The sequence below is a fragment of the Phyllobates terribilis genome, unplaced genomic scaffold (genome assembly GCF_046119375.1).
Source record: "Phyllobates terribilis strain yellow unplaced genomic scaffold, ASM4611937v1 Scaffold_2__4_contigs__length_985480577, whole genome shotgun sequence".
In the NCBI taxonomy this organism is placed as follows: domain Eukaryota; kingdom Metazoa; phylum Chordata; class Amphibia; order Anura; family Dendrobatidae; genus Phyllobates; species Phyllobates terribilis.
This window is the reverse complement of record NW_027362762.1, coordinates 69,884,624-69,904,715: the sequence shown is the minus strand read 5'-3', so window position 1 is coordinate 69,904,715 and position 20,092 is coordinate 69,884,624. Positions and strand designations below refer to the sequence as shown.

The following is a 20,092-nucleotide window of genomic DNA, read 5'->3' as shown; positions in this document are numbered from 1 at the left end:
GAATTTGCAGTAAGTTTTGAAAGATTAAAAGATTTCTGAGAGTGAAGAAAAAAAAAAAAAAATGCGTAACTTCCAGGATGACAAAATTCTTTGTTTAACCCCTCGTAATCCTGAAAGAAGAGATGATCACTGGGGTCAGAGTATAAAAAAAAAATAAAGTTATTATTTGGAAACCATCAGCAAACAGGCTAGCTGTTCTTAGATCGTTTTATGGCTTTTTATTTGCAATCTGACTTACACATGGTGGTTTTACCGTATAGCGCTGGTGGTAGAAATCTGATTTGTGACTTTAAAGGGGTACTTCCATCTCCAAGATCCAGTCCCGATATGTAGTAGTAGTAGCAGTAGCAGCCTTCAATTAGAAATGCAGTATAGTTCTTCTGATTCACTATGCTACTTACCCCATGTGAAGGGCATTGCAGTAGCTTAGGTATCCATGGTTACAACCACTGATACAGTGATGGTTAGTTGGCTGCTAGTGGTCGTAGCCATGGATCTCTAAGCTACTGCAATGCCTTGCACAATGGGGTAAGTGGCATAGCTTATCAGGAGAACTATACTACATTTCTAATTGGAGGTATTTGCTAATATTATTATTACACCTGCTACATATTAAGGCCCATTTACACGCTTGCCCCCGACCATAGGCTGTCTAAACATGCCACAATTGGCTGACAAACAAGCATAAGGCTGGCTTATCGGCGAATCTGATCGCTTATACCTGGCATAAGTCATTGTTGCCTGCAGCACATAGGCCCTTGTACACAGGGGCTGCGTTATGTGTTATCTGCTATGGTGGATCCTTGAAGCCCTTGGTCTGGATGAGCAGTTGCGATGCCTCATGGACAGTTGACATTGGCGGAGCTGGAAGATCCAGGTGGAACAATGGAAGCTGCCGAGGCAGAACGACAACAGAAGGAGCCAACGAGAACCAGGGGCTACGGAGTTGAAAAATTGGCAATAAGTGTGACCGAGTTGTAGACCACAAGGAAGAAGAGGAAACTGCTGAGTTCAGTTGGGCTAGGTGCACACAACGTTTGTGGCCATTGTCTGGCACATACGGTCAGAGGGACCGACGGAGGCCACTGTTAGTTGGGATACCAAGGCATCCGTCCATCATAGGGACCCATTGTAAGGAAACGTATACTGCATGGCATGCACAGTCGAATGTAGCAGAGCTGGCCACTGGTATAGCAGTGTTGGGTTTGTCAGAGTCAAGTATAGCAGAGCTGGTAAGTAGATTAGTAGAGCTGTGTTTGTCATAGAGTCCAGTATAGCAGAGCTGGTCAGAGGTATAGCAGAGTACCCAGCGATATAGCAGAGCTGTGTTTGTCAGGTTATCAAGGAATCAGGATTCGATGAAGCGTCCCACAGCTATACCCTATCCGTTTGCTGATCAACCAGTATATAGTGTTAATGGGCTAAAAGCATCAAGAGGCTATGATATGTAACCTTATCTGAGGAGTCTCCCTGCCTTCAGCATTTCCTAAGAGTTGTGGTGGGGGGTAGCGAGGGCTGGGGGTCTCGCTGTCCTCCTCTAATCTGCTGGCTGCAAAAAAAACAAAATCAAGTAAAATCCATTAATTCAAACAAAAGTGAATATAACAAAGTGGAAACCGGGAAATATCAAACTTTCAATTGAAAGATATATATATATATTTTTTTTAACCCCATGTTAAGAATTTTTAGTTTTTATTTGCACCGCACATTTTCAAGTGAAAATAATGATCTTTTTGCTTTTCTGCGCGGCTTGTAACCGGTGATTATCTGAGCTAATCATGCCCGCCTTTCACACGAGTCTTTTTCTAGTTGCGAGGGAATAGAAAGATTTAATGTGGATGAAAAAGAGAAAATAAGTAGTATGGCCGTGTGCGGAACAAAGCGCCAACATCTCCCGTCTGTTCTGCGCCGGTAATGTCTGATCCGTTCCATTTACTTGTTAATTGCCGGTACATAGCAGATGTTTATTCATGAAGGAGGGGGGCGTCCTCCTACTTGGCAATACTCTGCCATGTTTTATAGAAGTATTTAAAGTAGAATGTCGTCAAATGATTTTTATTTTTGTGGGTGTTTTTTTTTTTTTTTCTTTCTTTTTTTATGTCTTCAGTTAATTTTTTTTTTTCCCACATCAGTGGAAAAAGTCAAAAGCCGAACTTTTCCCAATGACTGATTTCCGAGGTTCTGCTGCTTAAAGGAATTGTCCATTGCTTTACAACTCTTTTTTATTCGCTCCAGTCTGCTGTGCAAAATGACAAGAAACTCCAAAAAACTGCATACTTGACTCGGGGACCGACTCAACTGCTCCAATCTCAAAGTGGACGTGTGACATAAACCGTATCACGTGACCGCTGCAGACGATCGGCCTTAGCCTTCTGTACTCCGTGAGAGCAGAAGACCTTCCGCTGCAGCTAGTTGTCTTACAGCCACAAACAGCACAGTGAGGAGTGAGACGTGGCTGTGCTCTTGAGACAGAAGCATTTCATTGTTCCTTTTAATACATTTTTGGTTTTTATTCCTTTGCCATGTAGGATTAGGAACATCACTTCTTACTTGCTAATCATAATTACTGTTTCCCTATATTAAATAAATTTTGTTCCTAAAGGGAATCTGTCAGCATGTTTTTGCTATGAAATCTGAGAGCAGCATGATGTAGGGGCTGAGACCCTGATTCCAGCGATGTATCGCTTGCTGTCATTTTGATACAATCACAGTTTTCTCTGGTGCTGGTCTGGCAGTGCTCTGAATACTGGGCTGTGCAAACCCCGCCCACACCACTGATTGGCAGATGCACAGTGTACACAGAAAGCAGCCAATCAGTGGTGTGGGCGGGGTTTGCACAGAGCAGGAGGAATAGGAGGCACAGACACCTAGTCCTGTAGTGATAATCTGCTGATAAAACACTGATTTTATTGAAACAGCATTAATAAGTGACATATCGCTGGAATCGGGGTCTCTGTTCCTACATCATGCTGCTCTCGGATTACATAGAAAAAAAACTGCTGACTGATTCCCTTTATAATATCTTTAAAAAAAAAAGTGTAAATCCGAAAAGAAATTGGAAGAGAGGTTGTTTTTTTTCCCCCTTAGTTTGTATTCCAGCTGCGTTATCTTGATTCTTTGTTTAGAGAAAGAAAAGACAGCAGAAAAAAGTAGAAAATTATAGTGCAGCATGCGGCATCCATGGGAAAGGACCCGGCCAGATAAATGCCGCTTACGAGCAAATTTGAGGCTTTTACCGTAACATAAAAATCAGTTGTTTCAGTGATAACAAACCCATTTTCTTTCGGAGCTCTGCAGTTCAGTGTTGTCACTCATCCACCATGTGATTGCCGCTCTATCAGGCCGGAACATCTCAGAAGCCCGGCGTATCAAGTGTGTACGGCGCCAAGGATACCGAGCATGGTGATATAACCTAGAGCGGTGTGCATGCTGCGCTTCATAAGCCAAGGACAGACAGGATGGGCATGTACAATCCTTCAAAATAACAACGACTGAAAAGTTTTTGTTTTTTTTTGCTTTGTTTTGTTTCTAGAACACTGGCTTACTGATAAAGTACCGGCGTGCACGTATCTCGACTGCACCGCCGTACAATAGCTCAAGGCCATTGTTGAAGCCACATAGTGTTTACTCTAGCTGTGAAGATAATACGAGGCAGAAACAGTGGAGGCGCTGGCTGACAAAACAAACGTGTGTGTGAAGATTACAGTTTTGATACATGTGAGGAATGTCTCCTCACATGTATTAAAGCTGTCAAACCGTCGCAAATCATGTACACGGGAGTGATTCAAACATATCACCGAGCAGCTGTAAATACTCGGTGCTCACCCGAGTATACTCGGCGAAAGGGTTAACAGAACATACTCGCTCATCACTAATAAGGATCTAACATGTTCAATTTTGGACTGCCAATCCTTTTGTTCTACACTGCTCAAAAAAATAAAGGGAACACTGAAATAACACATCCTAGATCTGAATGAATGAAATATTCTCATTGAATACTTTGTTCTGTACAAAACTGAATGTGCAGACAACAAAATCACACAAAAATCATCAATGGAAATCAAATGTATTAACCAATGGAGGCCTGGATTTGGAGTCACCCCCAAAATTAAAGTGGAAAAACACACTACAGGCTGATCCAACTTTGATGTAATGTCCTTAAAACAAGTCAAAATGAGGCTCAGTATTGTGTGTGGCCTCCACGTGCCTGTATGACCTCCCTACAATGCCTGGGCATGCTCCTGATGAGGTTGTGGATGGTCTCCTGTGGGATCTCCTCCCAGACCTGGACTAAAGCATCCGCCAACTCCTGGACAGTCTGTGGTGTAACGTGACGTTGGTGGAAGGAGCGAGACATGATGTCCCAGATGTGCTCAATCGGATTCAGGTCTGGGGAACGGGCGGGCCAGTCCATAGCTTCAATGCCTTCATCTTGCAGGAACTGCTGACACACTCCAGCCACATGAGGTCTGGCATTGTCCTGCATTAGGAGGAACCCAGGGCCAACCGCACCAGTATATGATCCCACAAGGGGTCTGAGGATCTCATCTCTGTACCTAATGGCAGTCAGGCTACCTCTGGTGAGCACATGGAGGGCTGTGCAGCCCTCCAAAGAAATGCCACCCCATACCATTACTGACCCCCTGCCAAACCGGTCATGCTGAAGGATGTTGCAGGCAGCAGATCGCTCTCCACGGTGTCTCCAGACTCTGTCACGTCTGTCACGTGCTCAGTGTGAACCTGCTTTCATCTGTGAAGAGCATAGGGTGCCAGTGGTGACTTTGCCAATCCTGGTGTTCTGTGGCAAATGCCAAGCGTCCTGCACGGTGTTGGGCTGTGAGCACAGCCCTCATACCACTCTCATGGAGTCGGTTTCTAGCCGTTTGTGCAGACACATGCACATTTGTGGCCTGCTGGAGGTCATTTTGCAGGACTCTGGCAGTGCTCCTCCTTGAGCAAAGGCGGAGGTAGCGGTTGTTGCCCCTCCTACGGCCCCCTCCACGTCTCCTGGTGTACTGGCCTGTCTCCTGGTAGCGCCTCCAGCCTTTGGACACTACGCTGACAGACACAAGAAACCTTCTTGCCACGTCTCGCATTGATGTGCCATCCTGGATGAGCTGCACTACCTGAGCAACTTCTGTGGGTTGTAGAGTCCGTCTCATGCTACCACGAGTGTGAAAGCACAACCAACATTCAAAAGTGACCAAAACATCAGCCAGAAAGCTTTGGTATTGTGATGTGGTCTGTGGTCCCCACCTGCAGAACCACTCCTTTATTGAGGGTGTCTTGATGATTGCCAATAATTTCCATCTATTGTCTATTCCATTTGCACAACAGCATGTGAAATTGATTGTCAATCAGTGTTGCTTCCTAAGTGGACAGTTTGATTTCACAGAAGTTTGATTCACTTGGAGTTATATTCTGTTGTTTAAATGTTCCCTTTACCACTAGAGATGTCTGGTGGTGGCTCATCTCGTAGAGATCTCAGGACTGGAAAGCTCCTGTGTATGGGAGAGTCAGGCCAGATAGCTCCCGATCATCGTTTTGGCCATCAGCTATTTAAAGTGTACAGGAGGTGGGAGCGTAAAGGGGTTGTCAACTACTTGGACAGCCCTTTCTTGAACTAAATGTTTGGCCCTGATAAAATAAAAAAGTCTGTACTGACCTCCGGTGCTGGCGCCATTGCAGCAGTGTCAGGACTCGCGGTCCCAGAACTCTCATGCGGTTGTTGTGACACGTGACATCAGCGCTGGTGTCACTGTCCCCGCCTTCAGACAAATCGAACATTAAGAGGAAGTCCAGGCTGCAGCTGGTCTGACTTCTTCATGTTCAATTCGACAGACGATGGGGACGGTGACTCCAGCGCTGATTGGGCGCTGGAGTCACAATAACTGCACGGGATCACCGGGAAGAGCGAGTGCCAACACCGCGGGAACGGCGCCTGCACGGGAGGGGAGTATAAGCTTTTCTTATTTTATCGGAGCCAAGTGTGGGGGATGACAAGGAGTTGTCCAAGTAGTGGACTACTTCTTTAAGCCTGTTTAGCTTAGTAGGTCCAAAATTCTCTACTGATTTTAATTTCTAAATTTGTCTTTATGATGGTAGGGTTGTGTTTGTTTGTTTTTTTTTTTTTTTTTTTTTTTTTTTTTTCTGATGCAGATGATTTTGAGAATACTGAAGGTGTTGTCCGATCACAGACCACTCCTTTCACAATGTGGCCATCGGGGTGATCAGCTGATCATCCTTGGTTGCACTGCTGGCAAAGAGATGGTTTTTGTAATGGAAGTTTTGTCTATTCAGGCATTTACCCCTACCCCAGTGGTTAATGGTCGTCTTTGTAAGACCAGGATGTCCAAGTCCGCTGGCCACGAATTCACGACGGTAATCACTAGTGGTGACTGTAGTGAGAGAGAATTCTACCATTTAAAGGGGTTGTTTCATGAACACAATCCCTGAAAGGGCACATGGAGGTCACAGAGGGGAGGCCGCTGCTCGGGACCCTCTTACAGAGCAGCTCTTCATTCTGGCTCATGGAAGACTTCAGACATTTATGTATTACATGGCTGACTTATCTGAAAATACATTTCCTCCTCACCCGCGGTGGTGAGCTGATCATTGCTGGGGGCTCCAAACTGAAGAGCCCCTTTAACTAACTGACTATATACAGTGGGAACGAAAAGTATTCAGACCCCTTTAATTTTTCACTCTTTGTTTCATTGCAGCCATTTGGTAAATTCTAATAAGTTATTTTTTTTTCTCATTAAAGAACACTCTGCACCCCATCTTGACTGAAAAAAACTGAAATGTAAGCAAATTTATTAAAAAAGAAAAACTGAAATATGACATGGTCATAAGTATTCAGACCCTTTGCTCAGACACTCATATTTAAGTCACATGCTGTCCATTTCCCTGTGATCCTCCTTGAGATGGTTCTACTCCTTCATTGGAGTCCAGCTGTGTCTAATTAAACTGATAGGACTTGATTTGGAAAGGCACACACCTGTCTATATAAGACCTCACAGTGCATGGCAGACCAAATGAGAATCATGAGCTCAAAGGAACTGCCCAAGGAGCTCAGAGACAGAAATGTGGCAAGGCACAGATCTGGCCAAGGTTACAAAAGAATTTCTGCATTACTCAAGGTTCCTAAGAGCCCAGTGGCCTCCATAATCCTTAAATGGTAGAAGTTTGGGACCACCAGAAGTCTTCCTAGACCTGGCCGTCCAGCCAAACTGAGCAATCGTGGGAGAAGAGCCTTGGGGAGAGAGGTAAAGAAGAACCCCAAGATCACTGTGGCTGAGCTCCAGAGATGCAGTAGGGAGATGGGAGAAAGTTCCACAATGTCAACTATCACTGCAGCCCTCCACCAGTCGGGCCTTTATGGCAGAGTGGCCCAACGGAAGCCTCTCCTCAGTGCAAGACATATGAAAGCCCGCATAGTTTGCTCAAAAACACATGAAGGACTCTCAGACTATGAGAAATAAGGTTCTGTTTGGTCTGATGAGACTAAGATAAAACTTTTTGGTGATAATTCTAAGCGGTATGTGTGGAAAAAAACCAGGCACTGCTCATCACCTGCCCAATACAATCCCAACAGTGAAACATGGTGGTGGCAGCATCATGCTATGGGGGTGTTTTTCAGCTGCAGGGACAGGACCACTGGTTGCAATTGAAGGAAACATGAATGCAGCCAAGTACAGAGATATCCTGGATGAAAACCTCTTCCAGAGTGCTCTGGACCTCAGACGTGGCTGAAGGTTCACTTTCCAACAAGACAATGACCCTAAGCACACAGCTAAAATAACAAAGCAGTGGCTTCAGACCAACTCTGTGACCATTCATGACTGGCCCAGCCAGAGCCCTGACCTAAACCCAATTGAGCATCTCTGGAGAGACCTGAAAATGGCTGTCCACCAACGTTCACCATCCAACCTGACGGAGCTGGAGAGGATCTGCAAGGATGAATGGCAGAGGATCCCCAAATCCAGGTGTGAAAAACTTGTTGCATCATTCCCAAGAAGACTCATGGCTGCACTAGCTCAAAAGGGGGCTTCTACTCAATACTGAACAAAGGGTCTGAATACTTATGACTGTGATATTTTACCTTTTCTTTTTTAATAAATTTGCAAAAATTTCTACATATCAGTTTTTTTTCCAGTCAAGATGGGGTGCAGAGTGTACTTTAATGAGGAAAAAATGAACTTTTTAGAATTTACCAAATGGCTGCAATGAAACAAAGAATGAAAAATTTAAAGGGGTCTGAATACTTTCCGTACCCACTGTAGGTGTCCTGCACTGTGTATTTTGAGCAGAGCACCACATATTGGCTGATACTGGGGTAACGGGTGTCGAACTCCCACCAATCTGATGATTGATGATCCCTCCTAACTACGAAGATGCAAGAATGCTGCCGTAGAAGTTACCTACCCCATCCGTGTGCGAGGCGGTAACTGAAAATTGAGGAGGTAATAGATTGGGAATGTCCAGTGCTGGCCATCAATTATTTCTTGGCTACGGTATTGTGGCTACAGTATAAAAGGAGATGTGGATATCCAGTGTGGACGCCCTACAATAAAGATCAATGATCTGCTCGACTCTCCACCACTTCCTAGTAGATTGGATTGAGTCTGTACATAACTGGAAAGATATTCGACAACTATTGTATCAGTCCACTCGTCATTCTTTGCCGTCTGTACCGGGGGATAGAGATAGATTCATCTCTTCGTAAATGATTAGTTTAATCCCTCCATGCACAACCAGGCCGCCTATACATTATTTATAGCCTAGTTATGTAGGATTAGAGCTCTGAATATTTAATACCGCTCGGCAGAGATCTATTTACGTGGATTTAGAGGAGGATTAAGGCCGAGTTTACAGGTAACTTTCATTCATTGTCAATAATAACGTTTGACCTCTTGAATGCCAACATTGCAAGTCGAATATTGAGAAGTCTGAACTACTTAATTTCCATAAAGTATAGCAGAATTTGGTCATTATACGGGTCCATGGCAGGACCCTGTAGCTTTTAATACAGCCAAGTACATTGATGCGTTTTGGTACAGGATGATTTTGACTAGGCTCTTGTGTATAGAATACAAATATATAGGCTTGTATTCCAATGTATGCAAATAGGCTCTCCTCCGGAAGGAAGAAAAAAATTGGATCTTTAGTTCAACTTATAATGTCTGACTGTTTTAACAAGCTTTTCAACATGACTAAAGGCTTGTTAAAGTGTCAGAAGGTGATTCATAGAGTAGCTGCCGTCAATAGGCTGCCACTTGAGAGCGAGCGCTCTTCTGTCGGAGAGGAGCTGATTTGCCTGGTTTTTCATTTTGCACTGGGGTACTGCTCTGGTTCCCATTCAGGAGATTTACGAGCAATGCTAAATGGGGGGAAAAAGTAAGCAAATCTGCTCTCCTCCGGAAGGAAGAAAGCTGTTCGCTAGTGCCACTTTTACATTTGGTTAATATCTGACTGTTTTATGAGCTTTGCATCATGACAAGGGTATACATCCATCTGTAGACCGCTGTTTGGACCAGGGCTGTGGAATCGATAAGCCAAACCTCTGACTCCTCAATTTCCACGACTCCGACTCCACGACTATGACTCCGACTCCCTCATACACGGCTCATGTTTAAGTGATAAATTTCCTGTAGCACAGATTCATCTCAGATAAAAGTCTAGACCCTTAGATCAGGAATAGGACAGACATTTATAGGACATTTCATAACTTTCCCAAATTCTTATGAAAAAATACTCTCCACAAACTGCATAGAACTACTGTACCCAATTTATTATATATTTTAGGAGTCAGTCAGTCCATTTATACCGCCTCCGCCTCCACCAAAATGGGCTCAGACTCCACAGCCCTGGTTTCGACCCATTGGCCCCCTTCACGCGTCAGTGTTTCCCGTATGTGTGGTGACAGTTTTCATACAAACCCCCCTTATTTTTGATAACCAGCAAAGGTAAAGCAGACAGCTGTAGCTTTATAATATCAGGCTGGGAAGGTCCTTGGTTATTGGGCCCTTTTCCCAGCCTAAAAATACCAGCCCGCAGTTGCCCCAGAATTGGCACATCCCATTAGCTTTGCCCGGCTCTTCTCGATTGCCCTGGTGCGGTGAATATTTATCTTTGTACATCTTTTAACATCCTAAATATGTCATTTCTGTTCTGCATTCTATGCCGGTACGTGTCACAGATGGTGCACATGGATGCCACACGAACACGGATAGCATTTGTACTGTTTTTTTCCAGTACCAGAAATATCAGGATGTGTGAAAGAGGCCTTACTCAGGTTTCAAGGCTTGTTTGAAATTGATTTGATAGATTGGCTCAGCAGGTTGTTAGAGAGCTATTCTTCATACTTTTGCCCATTTACCATTGTAAATCTGCTTAAAGAAAACTAGAGCTATAGTCTAGTGCAAGATGAAAATGTCTCCTGCACGGCTTGGATGCTTTAGAAAATGGAATAACCCTTAGCATAGTTTCCTTCAAGACAATACTGCTTTAACTGAAAAGAACCCTCAATGTGGAAGCTATTTTTTTTATGGCCAGTACCTACTAAGCTATGTACCAAGGCTGAATTGGGGGTACAAATGTATCCGTTAAATATTTTTATAAAGGGTCATTTTAAAGAGGTATTCTTACACTAGGAGTCACATCAATCTCAATAACAGGGTCCCGTGCTTGAGATGGGCATCACATGTTTCCCAGTCACAGACTTCAGCAGCTCAGAGATGAGTATTGGTTATTTTGGCAAACCATGCCTTAAAAAAAAAAAAAATATAATATATATATATTTTAAATGTTAGCCAAGATCTTTTTTAATGAATTCGACCATCATTAAAAACATGAAAGCCGACAATGCTGGTCCCCAGAATCCATGTGGGCCGTCATGTAGGCTTTTGTACCAGTTGATTTTTTTCCTTGAGTACTAGTCCAGTTGGATAAAGAAGAAGAGGAACATAGAGGATTGAGAAGGGTTGAGCGCACAGGAAATATTCATTTAAAACTTCAATGATTTGCATGTTCATTGACCGAGTGACCAAAGACAGGTCCCCGTAACCTCAAAAAAGGCTGATTATAGTTGCTTGATCTTCTCAGGAGCAGTCATATTTTTTTTGGATGCATGTTTTACTTAAGGCCTTGTGATGTCAAGATACCATGAAAAGTTTTAAGTTGTACACCACTTAGTCACATTGTAGCATATGGTAACTTGAGTACACCCAAACTCCTCCTGCCGGCTTTAGAAGTTATCATTATGGGGAAAAAAAAAATGTTAGAAAGCAAACAAAGACTTGCAGGTTCTTGGTTTTGTAAGGCCCTCGGGCCCAGGATGTCGCTGCCTTATTATCCGTGTTTATTTTCCTTGAACGGCTTATTACATACAGTTATTTGCAAATCTTATAAAAGACCCAGCTGGAGCAGCCATGCGGTAGAGCCGGAGGAGACCGTCGCTCAGATTAATATATTATTCATGTGTCACACTGTCTCTTTTGAAAAAAAAAAAATACTTTTATGCAATATTTTTGTGGCTTGTGCATGTCATGGAGGAAAATCTTCACCCATCTTCCTTACCTTTTTAGAAAAAAAACCAAAACACAGCAGGTGCTACAGAGGAAATAATTATAGCATCTCGATCCAAAAATGGAGAATGTTTCCTACAGCCATGGAGGGGAGAAGCTTTGTGCACAAACTTGTGTTTTATAATGTGCCCCAGAACTTTATGCATTTCACTCGCTTTTATAGAAAGAGAGCGTTTTACAGACATCATAATCACTGTCCCCATCGGGGCTCACTACCTAACTATCCTATCACTATGTCCTTCGAGTGTGGTTTTAAATGGCAAATTAGGCTGTTCTTGAGGAATTAAAAGATAGATTATGTAATATTTTAATTTTCTTTCATGGACTTTCACTACGATATGGTGAAGATCAGTCATCACCTTGATCTGTCTAGTGAGCCCCAAAAATGTTTGAAAAGCCATGCCGTAGAGAAACCTGGATGTCCACCCGTGAGGGAGTTGTAATTGTGCCATTAAAATTATTTTGTCACCTAGTTTCTCATAGAATAGATATAACTTGATTAGGGAAGACCACTCAAAGAACCAGCAGTTTACAATTACATAGCTATACTGTGATTACTTGGGTTACTCTCTCGTGGAGGAATTGATGATGTCCCACCTCCATCCACCTGATGAGGTTGATCCCATTTCTTTAGACATGGTTGATTAGGGTTCTGCAATGGTTGACTCTTTACATGAATATTGGGGCAACAAGTGTTCATGGTAAAACATCTTTCTGTCCAACATCCTGGCAATTCTGTACCATTCCTATTGAGAGATTGAACGTGTCACTGGTTCGAGTAGCTAACGGGGAACGTTCTTATGCTCCATCGGATGGTGCATACTTGACTTGATGACTACTCCATCCAAGATTTACATTGTGCTTCTTCTCACTTTCCAGATCACCAGCTCTTCCGCTGCGTTTTAAGACTGATAGACATCAAGCGGTGGTCTACTACGCGACTTATTGAGGACACCACCACCTCCACCACAATGAGGCAACTAAAAGGAAAACCAAAGAAGGAGTCTAACAAAGATAAGAAGGAGAGGAAACAAGCCATGCAGGAAGCTCGTCAGCAGATCACCACCGTAGTGCTTCCCACTATCGCCATCGTGGTGGTACTAATCGTCGTGTTTGTCTACGTGGCAACGCGTCCGAACACGCTCGAGTAACATGTATTCCCTTGTGTATGGGTACAAGATGCTTTGTGCCAACAGAACCAAATACTTTTTTTCTCTCTACATTGACAGTTTATACGGAGGATCCCCCCGCCCCGGTCATCCTCAGTGGTTTTTATCTGATTTTGCCTCTGTCCTATTGAATGTAAAAAAATAGAAAAGTTGGGCAGGAACAAAAAAAAAAGTGCCATAATTTATATGTAAAAAAACAAACAAACAAAACTTGTGCCTTTTTTAGAAATTATTTTTTAAATATACCAGCTTAAAAATAAAAGTGGGATATTTAATGAATTGGGGACATCACACTTCATTCAGATGTACAACACTGTTGCTATAGTCTGTCTCGGTTGCCAAAGGACTCTTCTTCGTGATGACGTCAGTGTGATATATTGTACCCTACATCCCTGATATTTATTTTTGGAATAAAGGATGGAACATCTGCTACTTCGGTTTGTGTTCTTTAAATAAATGTTCTCTACCAGCAACCTTTTTCCATGTGCCAAGATGGCAAAAGATAAATCACTACATAGCTATGCACCAGACAGACACGGCCAAATCACCGCCTGCTCCGTCCCGTACCTGTATGGGCCATGCCACGATCTGGGACAGACAAAGGCCTGGAAATCAAATGTACCCTAAATGGCAGTCTAATGTTCACCTGCGGAGATCGGACCCTTTTGATGCAGGTCAGCTGCACACAAAACGTTAGAAGGGAAAGGCAGAGGGAACGTAAGTGGAAAGATGGTCCGGAGAAGGAGAACGAATCAAGGATAGTGTGATAAAAACAAAAATTTCGTAACAAGGATAGAGAACGTGGGAGACAGCATAGTAAAGAACGGTCAAGGCCTATACTTAACTTGTTTTTTCAGTGGATGACCCCTTTTATCACCTATTCATAGGGTCCACCCATTGGGAATGGGGAATTTTTATCCCCGATGGAACATTTATATACCCGTTACTAAGTGGAACAGTTGGTCAGATGTCCAACCACCACTTAATTCGTTCTCTATGAGGTTGCCAGAAAAAGCAGAGCACAACCCATCAGGAATGAATAGAGCGGTGGTCGAGCATGTGTTTTGCCGATCCATTCTAATGGATAAAACTCTTCCTGTTCTGCCGATCAGTGCAGGTCCCAGCAGTTAGATACGGACCGATAGTCAACACCTATCTTGTGGAAAAGTTCAAGCTGACAAAAAAACATCCCCAAAGTATAATGCTCCACCGTTCTTCACTGTGTGGGTATGGTTTTCTTTTGTTGACCCACCAGCATACCTTTTGGAATTATGGCCAGAAAGTTTAACATTGGTGTCATCAGACGATAACACGTTTCTGTGAAGAATATTAAAGATATAGATAGAACTGTACCAATCTGACCTTACGCGTCCCTGAGAGGGTGTGGAACATCACGTTGGTGCAAAGGGCAGATCCGTATCACGTGATCCGTCTGACGTAATTGTGACGTCAAGCGGGTGGCGAGGTGTGGATCCGTTACAAGTAGTGGCAGCGGTAGGATTCTGCGGGGTCTCCCTGGTGCCATTCTCTCACAAGTAGTGGCAAGTGGTGTGGGATCAAGATAATATTGTGTGTGAGTGTGGAACGCATACTCACAGACACTAAAGACTGCCAGTAGTAGCTTTTGCTGCTGGGGTCTTAAGATCAGCTCAGCACTAGACAGTCCGAATGCAAATACTGCAAGGTGTGTGGGTGCATCAGGTTGCAGTTCGGTGTCTGACCATAGAGTGCAAGGATGGCTAGTGGCACCAGGGGCAGAACCAAGGAGATTATGTCGCTCCAGAAGAAAGGGAGTCCCGTCCAGGCTTCCCAGAGAGAGTCGCCAGCGGTCGGTCCTGCAGTGGGCCACCTGCACATCCCCCCCCCAGCCAGGCAGGCTTGCATTACCTTGTGCAAACTGCCCTGGCCAGTCTCAAGGCTGGAGACAATTCCACCTATGAGACCCTCAAAGCTGCAGTGGAACGTCGCGAGGCAGCAGCCACAGCAGACTGCCAGCGGAGCACAAGCACCAGGAAAATATGCTTCAGCTCCGGCTGCAGGCCCCAACTAGTCCTGAGCCCCCTGAGATCCAAGTCCCGAAGCTACGGGCTGAGGACTTCCCCCCCTGCTGGACAAAGGAGGGGAATTTGACACTTTCTTGCTGGCATTTGAAAAAATCTGTCGCCAGTACCATCTGCCTGAGGACCAGTGGATCCGGTTCCTAACACTTGGCCCTGGAAATCTTTGAGTACCAGCCCAGTGAGACCATCCTAAGCTATGAGGACATCAAACAGGCTCTGGTCCGGTACTACAGCTTGACCCCTGAGCCGTACCGGAAGAAGCTCTGGAGTAGACAGCTGGGTCGATCACATGCGGGCCCTACTGAGAGCCGTTGATCAATGGACCACAGTACTGGAGCTCACCACCATCCAGCAGCTGAAGGAGCTCATCGCGACTGAGCAGTTACTGTGAAACTGCCCAGAGGACCTCCAACAGTACCTCCGTGACCGGAAGCCAAAGGGGTCCTCTGCAACAGCAACACTTGTTGACGAGTACTCCAACAACAGAACTCCAGAGGCCAAGAAACCTGCTGGCTGGAGAGGGAGTAAGACAAACACGGTGCCTGCTGTCCCTGCACCCAGGCCCAAGGGGCCACCTACTCATGCTTTTCTCTCCACGCCGATAGGGGAACCCCGACTGTGTCACCTTTGCATACAGCCGGGCCGCTTGAAAGACCGTCCACTGTTTTGTGTGTGAGTGGTAGGAGGTCCCTTGACAACCTTCAGACCGTCACTATAGGCCATGTCAGGGCCATGGGACTGTGAGACACTGGCGCTGAGATGACTCTTGTGCGGCCTGAACTGGTGTCGCCCCAGGATTTGATACCTGGGAAAACTCTCGATGTCTCCGAGATCAGAGGCGTCGAGCCGGCGCTGCCTGTCGCCAAGGTATATTTGTACTGGGGCGCCGGGAGGGGAGTGCGGGAGGTGGGGATAGCTCCAACCATTTCCACGAGTGTTTTACTTGGGAGAGACTTGAGGCGGCTAGTGTCCCACTATATTACCACTGAACTGCCAAGGCCCGACTGTCCAGACAACGTCATGTCCGCCCCTATTGATGCCAATGTTATTAACATGCCTTCTGTCGACTGCTAAAACCACACAATGTTGTCAGTTCATAGCCCTGGGTAATCTAGCATTGATGCCAAGGCCTCGTTCAAGATTTCCCAGCTTAAAAAGGACCTGTCACTTTCTAAAAGAAAAAAAAACAAACAACAGCTTAGCTAAAGACATTTTAAAAATCCCTGAGTTCGCCTGATTCTGGCACTCTTTTCCATTTTGTACTGCGATGCTCCATTGCAGAGTTATTCACATTTCTTTCTTCTGGTGCGCAATATGTGAAATCTCTGCTTGCACTCCAACTCGGCATTTCTTCAACGTCTTCTCTCAGGGGATATGCCTTCACGTATCCCTCCCAGACGCTTCCAATTGTAATTCGGCAGCCTCTGTGACTGACAGAGTGAAAGATCAACTGCTGAGTTGTCATTAGCAGCATCTGCGAGAAACGGGTGAAGTTGCAAGTCTGCAGAGAAGACTCTGAAGAAACACGCAGTTGGACTGCAAATCAGAGATTTCACATACTGCATTCCAGGAAAAAAAAAAGGGAATATCTCAACAATGAAGCGACGCAGCCCAAAACAGAAAAAAAGTGATATCAGAGATATGTATAAGGTATTTGACTCAATTTTTTGTAACAATTGCCTGGTCATCTTAAAGCTAGGCACCTTTGAACGAAGTCTTGGCACCAGTGCTAGATTACCTAGGCCATAAACTGACAAACTTTTGGGGTTTTCTAGTACATTGGCGTGGAGAATACATTGAGACTGCTGTGACAATGGCGCAGGGAATGTTTTCCTGCTCCTCTGATACCTGTGGATGGACTTTTGGCCAGTAGGACTTATCAAAGCATTGTAGCCAATCAAGTTGATCCCTTCATCTGACAGTTCAGTGCCCCATTTTCTTCTTCCCCAAGATGGACACTACAGAGGCATGGTGAGCGGTGTATGAACCACGCCTCACTTCTATTCTGTTGGCTGCTGGATGGACGTAGCACTGTCGTAATTGGTGCTGGTCTATTCCCCACTAAAGAGAGGGAAGACATGGTGCAGACTTATTATAGGACCCCATCTTCCCATGCCTCTGTGCCAACCATTCGAGGAAGAAAAAGGGTCACTGATATGACAGAAGCAGTAGAACCCTAAACCTTAGGTATACGACCATTGAAATTGGTGTGTATCGATTTACAGAATACGGTCCATTGGCCAAGTCAGTAATCCGTGGCCACTTGGCAGAAACCCTACTCCAGATGAAGAACAAAAGTGCAATAGTTAAGTCCTGGTGCCCTGCATAAAAACAGTACCTCTTGTGTTCCCTCCATAGAAACTAAAAGATAATATATTACAGTAGTGATGTCTCCCTTTGTGACCGCCGTCACAGTAGAAATATACTCACTCTGTAGCCCCCTTATAGTATTATTGCTTATGTCCTTTTTTGTGATCCCTGTGCAATACTAAAATTCCTTTTTATCACCCCTATCAGTAGTAGTGTCCGCTTTTGTGCTCGAATACAACAGTAATGCCCCCTCCCCAGTGGCAACAATACTGTAGTAACATACAACCATTCTGCACCCATACAGTAATAGCGTCTACCTTTTATGCATAGATACAGTTGGAACATACCATATTGTGGCTCCATAAATTAAATGTATGGGCCACAATGGGGAACATTATTAATTTCCCCTATTGTGGAGTAATAGTGCCCCCTATTCTGGCCCCCATACAGTAATAATGATCTGTAGCCCTATACAGTAATTTTCTGACCCACTTGCTACCATAAACTAATAATGTACATGCGGGTTCTGGTGCTGTATTCCTGAACTAATGGGGTGTTTCTGGTGCTGTATTCCTGTACTGATGAGGGGGGGGGGTGTGTTCTGGTGCTGTATTCCTGTACTGATGGGGGGAGTTCTGGTGCTGTATTCCTGTACTAATGGGGTATTTCTGGTGCTGTATTCCTGTACTGATGGGGGTGGTGTTCTGGTGCTGTATTCCTGTACTGATGGGGGGGGGGGGGGGTGTTCTGGTGCTGTATTCCTGTACTGATGGGGGGAGTTCTGGTGCTGTATTCCTGTACTAATGGGGTGTTTCTGGTGCTGTATTCCTGTACTGATGGGGGGGGGGGGGTGTTCTGGTGCTGTATTCCTGTACTGATGGGGGGAGTTCTGGTGCTGTATTCCTGTACTAATGGGGTATTTGTGGTGCTGTATTCCTGTACTGATGAAAGGGGGGTGTTCTGGTGCTGTATTCCTGTACTGATGGGGGGGGGGGGGGGGGGTGTTCTGGTGCTGTATTCCTGTACTGATGGGGGTGGGGGGGTGTTCTGGTGCTGTATTCCTGTACTGATGGGGGCGGGGGGGGTGTTCTGGTGCTGTATTCCTGTACTGATGGGGGGAGTTCTGGTGCTGTATTCCTGTACTAATGGGGTGTTTCTGGTGCTGTATTCCTGTACTGATGGGGGGGGGGGGGGGTGTTCTGGTGCTGTATTCCTGTACTGATGGGGGGGGGGGGGGGGGGGTGTTCTGGTGCTGTATTCCTGTACTGATGGGGGGAGTTCTGGTGCTGTATTCCTGTACTAATGGGGTGTTTCTGGTGCTGTATTCCTGTACTGATGGGGGGGGGGGGGGGTGTTCTGGTGCTGTATTCCTGTACTGATGGGGGGAGTTCTGGTGCTGTATTCCTGTACTAATGGGGTGTTTCTGGTGCTGTATTCCTGTACTGATGGGGGGGGGGGGGGTGTTCTGGTGCTGTATTCCTGTACTGATGGGGGGAGTTCTGGTGCTGTATTCCTGTACTAATGGGGTATTTGTGGTGCTGTATTCCTGTACTGATGAAAGGGGGGTGTTCTGGTGCTGTATTCCTGTACTGATGGGGGGGGGGGGGGGGGTGTTCTGGTGCTGTATTCCTGTACTGATGGGGGTGGGGGGGTGTTCTGGTGCTGTATTCCTGTACTGATGGGGGCGGGGGGGGTGTTCTGGTGCTGTATTCCTGTACTGATGGGGGGAGTTCTGGTGCTGTATTCCTGTACTAATGGGGTGTTTCTGGTGCTGTATTCCTGTACTGATGGGGGGGGGGGGGGGGGGTGTTCTGGTGCTGTATTCCTGTACTGATGGGGGGGGGGGGGGTGTTCTGCTGCTGTATTCCTGTACTGATGGGGGGGGGGGGGGGGTGTTCTGGTGCTGTATTCCTGTACTGATGGGGGGAGTTCTGGTGCTGTATTCCTGTACTAATGGGGTGTTTCTGGTGCTGTATTCCTGTACTGATGGGGGGGGGGGGGTGTTCTGGTGCTGTATTCCTGTACTGATGGGGGGAGTTCTGGTACTGTATTCCTGAACTAATGGGGTGTTTCTGGTGCTGTATTCCTGTACTGATGAGGGGGGGGGGGGTGTTCTGGTGCTGTATTCCTTCACTGATGGGGGGAGTTCTGGTGCTGTATTCCTGTACTGATGGGGGTGGTGTTCTGGTGCTGTATTCCTGTACTGATGGGGGTGTGTGTTCTGGTGCTGTATTCCTGTACTGATGGGGTTGTTCTGGTGCTGTATTCCTGTACTGATGGGGGGGGGGGTTGTTCTGGTGCTGTATTCCTGTACTGATGGGGGGGGGGGGTGTTCTGGTGCTGTATTCCTGTACTGATGGGGGGAGTTCTGGTGCTGTATTCCTGTACTAATGGGGTATTTCTGGTGCTGTATTCCTGTACTGATCGGGGTGGTGTTCTGGTGCTGTATTCCCGTACTGATGGAGGGTGGGGGTGTGTGTTCTGGTGCTGTATTCCTGTACTGATGGGGGGAGTTCTGGTGCTGTATTCCTGTACTAATGGGGTGTTTCTGGTGCTGTATTCCTGTACTGATGGGGGGGGGGGGTTCTGGTGCTGTATTCTTGTACTGATGGGGGGAGTTCTGGTGCTGTATTCCTGTACTAATGGGGTATTTGTGGTGCTGTATTCCTGTACTGATGGGGGGGTGTTCTGGTGCTGTATTCCTGTACTGATGGGGGGGGGGGGGGTGTTCTGGTGCTGTATTCCTGTACTGATGGGGGTGGGGGGGGGGGTGTTCTGGTGCTGTATTCCTGTACTGATGGGGGCGGGGGGGGGGGGTGTGTTCTGGTGCTGTATTCCTGTACTGATGGGGGGAGTTCTGGTGCTGTATTCCTGTACTAATGGGGTGTTTCTGGTGCTGTATTCCTGTACTGATGGGGGGGGGGGGGTGTTCTGGTGCTGTATTCCTGTACTGATGGGGGGAGTT

At 45.8% G+C, this 20,092-nt stretch overlaps 1 long non-coding RNA gene across 1 annotated transcript in view; it reads left to right on the top strand.

Moving 5' to 3' along the window:
• Positions 1-12,560, top strand: part of LOC141249509 (uncharacterized) — a 37,754-nt gene extending 25,194 nt beyond the window's left edge. Inside the window, exon 3 of the long non-coding RNA XR_012312230.1 lies at positions 12,468-12,560. This is a non-coding gene — a long non-coding RNA (uncharacterized lncRNA). The remainder of the gene's footprint in view (positions 1-12,467) is intronic.
• Positions 12,561-20,092: the final 7,532 nt, after the last annotated feature.